The sequence below is a fragment of the Acomys minous genome (genome assembly GCF_964271855.1).
Source record: "Acomys minous genome assembly, chromosome: 13".
NCBI lineage: Eukaryota > Metazoa > Chordata > Mammalia > Rodentia > Muridae > Acomys > Acomys minous.
In genome coordinates this window covers 34,207,286-34,213,533 of record NC_140495.1, presented here as the reverse complement: position 1 = coordinate 34,213,533, position 6,248 = coordinate 34,207,286, and the positions used below count along the sequence as shown (strand labels likewise).

General features: G+C 48.3%; 1 protein-coding gene across 3 annotated transcripts in view; it reads left to right on the top strand.

The window, feature by feature from the left end:
- Positions 1–5,597: 5,597 nt before the first annotated feature.
- MRAP2 (melanocortin 2 receptor accessory protein 2) overlaps positions 5,598–6,248 on the top strand; it is a 36,192-nt gene continuing 35,541 nt past the window's right edge. Inside the window, exon 1 of one of the 3 annotated variants that reach the window (XM_084754971.1) lies at positions 5,598–5,783. The gene's annotated coding sequence lies outside the window, so the exon portion shown is untranslated. Of the gene's footprint in view, positions 5,784–5,805; positions 6,084–6,248 lie in introns of those variants that run through there. The other 2 variants (XM_084754972.1, XM_084754970.1) reach the window with 2 other exon arrangements.

The following is a 6,248-nucleotide window of genomic DNA, read 5'->3' as shown; positions in this document are numbered from 1 at the left end:
AACCAAGAAAAGGCAAATGAAACTCAATTTGAGACAAAAGTAATAGAAAAATGTTATAGTAAGTGGTAACCTTGAAATTTGTTAGGGAAAGCTGGGGGCTACTGCAGGAAGCGGGCGGGACATGGTCCTGATTGACAGGAGGGCACTGAGCTCCCGCTTCTTGCAGTCTAGTTTGGGCTCCTGGAATGCTCACTCTCTTGCTTGGCTTCTGAAACCCCATAGACAGCAGGAGGAAACTGTCCTTGAGGAATGGCGTGTTGTTCCCTTGGGTGACTTTTGCTGGCAGCATATGTAGATGTATGCCTTTGAGCTAGCTAGATGATAGAGTATCCTGTTCTGGAAAGAAAACAGCCAGGACAGAGCAGTAAATGTATCGTTTTATGCATCCTAAGATCTGGGAGCCACAGCAGTTTTTCTATTTCACCACTCCCTTTAGCTGTCCTTGCCTTGCTGTTGAACACATTGGAACGTAGCCAGGTTACCTGGGCCAGACACATTAAGTATTCATGGTGTATCCTCAGAGACAGGTGTTGGTTTTGCTGCTTCCTCCTGGGCTGGCTGACATAGGTCCTAATCAATTGGAAAATAAGTAAGCCCCCACTTCTGGCATCCTCAGAGCTGCGAGCTGTCCCCTGCCAGCAGGCTCAGGCAGAGCCCTTTTCCTCACATTTCCTGCCTCCCTTTCTCTTCTCTCTACCTCTGCAGTGATGCCTCCGGGTCGTCTCCAGGTTCATTCTGTCTTCAAATCATTTCTTGTTTACTTGGATGCTTGGGTACATCCCTGCTGTGTGTTTCATTGCTGGTTTGTATTCTTATTTTACACACACACACACACACACACACACACACACACACACACACACACACAAACCTTCTTAATAGATAGTATCACCTTAAGCAAACAGAAAGGAACAAACTGGATGTTTTCTTTCATATCCATCTTATCTCTGCATAAAAGTTTTTAATCTTCAGGAAGGTAATAAATAATGCCCACCATTGAATGAATAAGTAAATGGAGGCTCAATTCTTCCCACAGCCTTCTCTTGATTTATTTTCATATTCATTTTGTCTAGTGTCTTATTTCAGTAACTGTTTTCTCCCCTGATTCTGTCCTCTAGTTCTTTCTTCCTTTGGGAAGGGTTGCTCTCCATCCTTAAAAAATGTTTGTCTCTAACTTGAAGAGAGCTAAGTAAGCGCAGCTCAACCTGACACGTTGCATCTCATTCATTTACTCATCATGTTAGCTGTACCTACTGTGTGTGTCTCCGGCATTGCTCCTGGTGCTGGATTGAATTAATGAACCAACAAACAGAACAGGTTCCAACTATGGCCATACGCCAAGACTAGGCCATCCGTGTCTTTATTGGAAGACCTGCCGTTGTGTTCCTTCCAGTAAAATGACTTAGCCTTGGTGACCAGCCCTCCTTAGGCCTGTGGTCCTGTCCTCTTCTTTCTTTCCAGCTTCCTTGTAAGGTTACCCTGTGATCATATAACCAATTCCTTACCAGCAGCAGTCAGATGACCGCCCTGCTAAGGCTCATGGGCTATGATCTTCATCATATGTCCTTGATTACCCATTTCCCCACATCGTCTAGCATCTCTCACTTGCCTCCTGTTTCCCTAGCTGCTCTTTCTGACATGAGGCCTCGTCTCACTTGTTTCCAGGCATCAGTTTCACTAATGCCTTGCTTCAGCCACTCCACCCCTGAGTTGTATTCCCGAGTTGTATTCAGATTTCCATTCCCATATCCCTACAACTGGTTTTTCAGGAGCATATGAGCAGTGTGGGGGTAGAGGGCTCTATGCTCACACAGGCCGATTCCTTGAGACTTAAGGCTATTTGACTGCCATCTTAAGTTTTGTAAATACATTATTTTTGAGATTTGGATTGGTGCTCTGTCCATTGGTCTCCTGGGTCTGACCATAACAAAATGCCACAGTCTAGGTAGCTTTAATAATGAAGAAATTTATATCCCCCCCCTCTCCCAAGAGGCTGGAAGTTTCTTTAGAGGACCACAGACAGAGCTGTTTCAGATCTCTCCTCTTGACTCCAGATGACCAGTCTCTTCTTGCCACATGACTACTTTTCTATGCTCATATGCACCCACCGTTTCTCTGTGTATTAGTTTGTTCTTCTCATGAGAACACTGGTCCTATAGATTAAGACTTACCCACATGACCTCATTTAACCTAATCATCTCTTTAAGGCCCTACTTCTAAATATTCTGAAGTACTAGAGATCGGGACAGATGAGTCTGGGGACGCATAACTTAGCAGTGAGTGAAGTCAGATGGGGCAGTGGAGGAATCCAAGCACCAAAGGCTCAGTGTCTCAGCAGACTATGGTCCTACTTCTGGCTCCCACTGCGTGACAGGTCCTTGGCTATTAGCTCCCTGACGCACCTTCCAGCCTCACTTAGGAAGGCCTGGTGAGGTGCTATTCTTATTCAGGGATGACAGTACCGCTTCATGTTTGCAGGCATCTGGCAGAGCTGAGCCCTTTCACAATTCAGGGGTCCTGCATATTCTGAGTGATGGTGCAACTCATTTCAAGAAAGGAATCGACGTCCCATCTGTCTGGCCCCAGGCCCTGTAGGATATTTGCAAAAAAAAAAAAAAAAAAAAAATGACTAAAGCCATGGAGCGTCTCCACTGAGAAGATGACATGCGCAGACATAATGACTTTTCACACACGTTCAAGGATGATGTAGTCGGTAAAGCATTTCATGGAGCTCTGTGATCTGGCCCTGCTGGCTTTGCAGGACTCATCTGCTGTTGCTCTCGACAACCGCACACCCACTGCCCTCTACCCCCTCAATCCTCCACCCCTACTTCATCCCGAATAATCAAAGACAGCCTCCAAATTCAGCTCACTCACCCAGCCTCTTGTTTTGCATAATGCCCCTCCTCTGCCTTCTGCATTTTCCTTCAGTGTCCGTGCAGCAAGCTTTTATAATTCTGTCTTCTCGGTGAATCCTTACTGCCAGCTCCCCTTTCCGAACACTGTGGGCGAAGCAAAGAGTTCCTTTGGGCTTCTTTCTTTCCCCATCTTTCCCTTCTATTAGATCCTGAGGGTAAGATCTATGCGCTCATTGTTGCAATTTTCCTGGCAGCTGTTACAGAGTTGAGGCAAATAATTGTAAATATCTGTAGAAGGGACAAATGAATGAATGATTGGGGGGAAAGTGTGAGCTCCTGGTGAAGATAATTTACACCCTTTGAGTGTGAATACCAGCTGTGCCACTGACTAGAGTTGTGACCTTAGGGCAATAACTCTCGAGCTTTAGTTTTCCAATCTCAGGATGGAGTAAACATTTTTTTTTTACCTCAAGACAAACTGACATCAATGTTTATTGATAATGGACATCTATAGATACATGCACCTTAGCCTATCACTAACTTTCATTGAATTGGAAAGGTTTTTTCTTTTTTTTTTTGGGAGGGAAGTGATGGAATTAAAAGACCGTAGATCTGTAGCTTTGCAGATCCATTTATTACTTGTAATAAAAGCACACCCATTAAATGCCCACTGGATGCAAAACAGGATCTTGTATAGCAACTGTGGGGCAGGTCTCTAGGAGGCATTAGGGTATGTTTGCTGGACTCTAAAGCAGAAAGGGAGACTTGCCGTAAGAGAGGTTTTCAGTTTTAACGTAAGGTAGTGCTAGGGAGGTAGCTATTCTGTAAAATGCCCGTTGTGCACGCTCAAGGACCTGAATTTGGATCCAGTAGCATGTGTCTGTAATTCCACTCTTACAGTAAGACAGGGCACAGTGCAGGCCCGTTGATCAGCGGCCAATGACAGATCCTGTCTCAGACAGGGCAAAAGGTGAGGACGAATGCCTGAGGTTGTCCTTTCACTTCCCCACACTCACTGTGGCGTGCATGAAGCTGCATGCACACTTGGCACACTCATAGCAGAGTGGTGAGGGAGGGTTTCTGGGAGAAGCGATCCAGAGGGAAAGGAGAGAAAATGTTAGCGACTCTGGGGAAAAGAAGGGATGTGTGTCTCAAGGGACAGGTAGACATGCCTAGGAGGGGCATGTGAGCCTCCTTACTCTCCTAATAGTATTGCTTTCTGGTTTTAGCTTCTGAAACTAAACGGTTAGGCACCTGCCTTTGTCCCCAAGCACAGTGTTCCTGGAGTGGACCCCTGGCCCTCTAACTTGGTAAAAGGCCACCTTCTGTCCCCTGCTAAGGTGGATACTGGCCTGTTCAGTAGTTAACACTCAGTTCTGATGCTGTTCTGCACGGTGTGACCAGGCTCTGACAGCGGTAGAGGTGCCATTGCTTGAGTGATGGGACACATCCCCAGAAACAGAATTCTGCAAAGGGAGTGAGTCAAGGTATGGTCTTGGGAGCCACTGACAACTCTCACCACAGATGTTAAATTGCATCATTTAGATGAAACTGCCTGCCAGTGGGGCAGGAGAACACACTGAGATGCTATAAAAACAGTGAAACTACTTTAAAAAAAAAGCCATGAATCAGATCTCACCAATATCATTTCCAGGAATCTGTTCCTGGAACCAACTCCCCATGCAGTTCTCCCTCTCCCTCTCCCTCCCTCTTGGCTTTCTTTGTGTAGCTGACCTGGAATTTGTTCTGTAGACCAGACTGGCCTTGAACTCAAAGAGATCTGCCTGGCTCCATCTTGGTGCTGGGAATAAAGGTGCACCACCGCCGCTGTCGCCGAGTTTGAATTTTCTTATTTGTAAAATTGACATGGCCATGGACCTTTCTCATGTGGTACTTACAGCACAGACAGACAGACACACACACACACACCACAGAGAGAGAGAGACAGAGACAGAGACAGAGAGACAGAGAGAGACAGAGACGGAGACAGGGACAGAGAGTGTGATAAGGACATCTTAGTGTTAGCGCCTGGCTCATAACCAGTGTTCTCTCCCCTGATACAAGCTTGCTTGGTGTCCTACCACATTGTGACACAGTAAGGCCAGCTCTAAACACCCCCATCCCCACTGCCATATTTTCTGCTTTGTATTTTTGTTCACAGCACGTTACTCATATATTCCGCGTTGTATTTACTGGTAATGTTTATCGTCTGTCTCTTGGCTAGATATATGCTTTAGAAATCTGGTGTTTTGACACTGGATACAGATTGAATCGACAAATGGATGAATAAGAGAGACACGCTGCTAACTTCAGCCTGCTCCCAGCCCACTGCTAACTTTTTGGAATCAGTCTGGCGGATGCTTGATGAAGCCCCTTGGCAACTGTACCTATAGGCTGGAGAAGGCACTCAAAAACCAAGAGAGTAATTTAAGTGGTGTGTTATGGAGGAACGTGAACCCAAGGCTGAGAATAACTGGCAAGCCTCTGTTTCTGAGGCCCATTTCCTCTTGTACAGCTCCTGAGAGCTTAGTACCCAAAGCTGGCCTAAGAGAGCCACTACACAGTTAGAGAGGGAAAAGTATCCGTGGGCATTTTTTCCTTTCCTTTCTTTTCCTTTTTCCTTTCCTTTCCTTTCCCACCCCTCTCCCTCCCTTCCCCACCCCTCTCCTCCCCTCCTCTCCTTTCCTACGCTGAGGACCAGCTTCCCTGGAGCACAGGGGTTGGGGAGGCACCCCAAGAGCTCAGCCCCAGCTTCCCCGTGACCAGCGCCGCCTCCGCCTCTAGATCGCGAGCGCGCTTCTCCACCGCACCGCGGTGCAGGGCGCGACTCCCACCGCACGGGCCAGTGGCGGCGGGGGCAGCGGCGGCGGCGGCGGCGGGGGCGAGGCTCGCGCACCGAAGGAGCTGGACCGCGCAGAGTCTGCGGTAACCCGGGGCAGAACAGGGAGTGGGGCTAGCCTGGGTTTCGGGTCCCTTTCGGTCTACACCTCATTGGGATCGGAGTGGGTGAAGATGGGAAGGGCCGGAAAGAGCGATCGGGGTTCAGACGATACCGAGGGCAGCTTGCGGGCCTCTTGAAGGGCTTACAAGTTAGAAGCCTGCCCTGTAGCTGAGGTCAGCCCTTCCAGATCCAGGGGTCAGGAAAACCTGGATACAGCTCAGCGGCCTGAGCTGAGCACGCAATAAGCGCATGGCACCACGACCCGGCCACACCCTCTCCCGCAGGTGAGAAACTTTCCCGCCGCCAAAGGGTCTGCAGGCCCCCTGGCACATCCACAGAGCCCCAGGGGTTGGGGGCCTGTCTCTTCGGACCAAGGGCGTGGTCCCTTTGCCCTAGATGTGTGCCCCTTGCAGTAAGTCTGTTTCTCAGGACTAACCTGCGCTGACAGG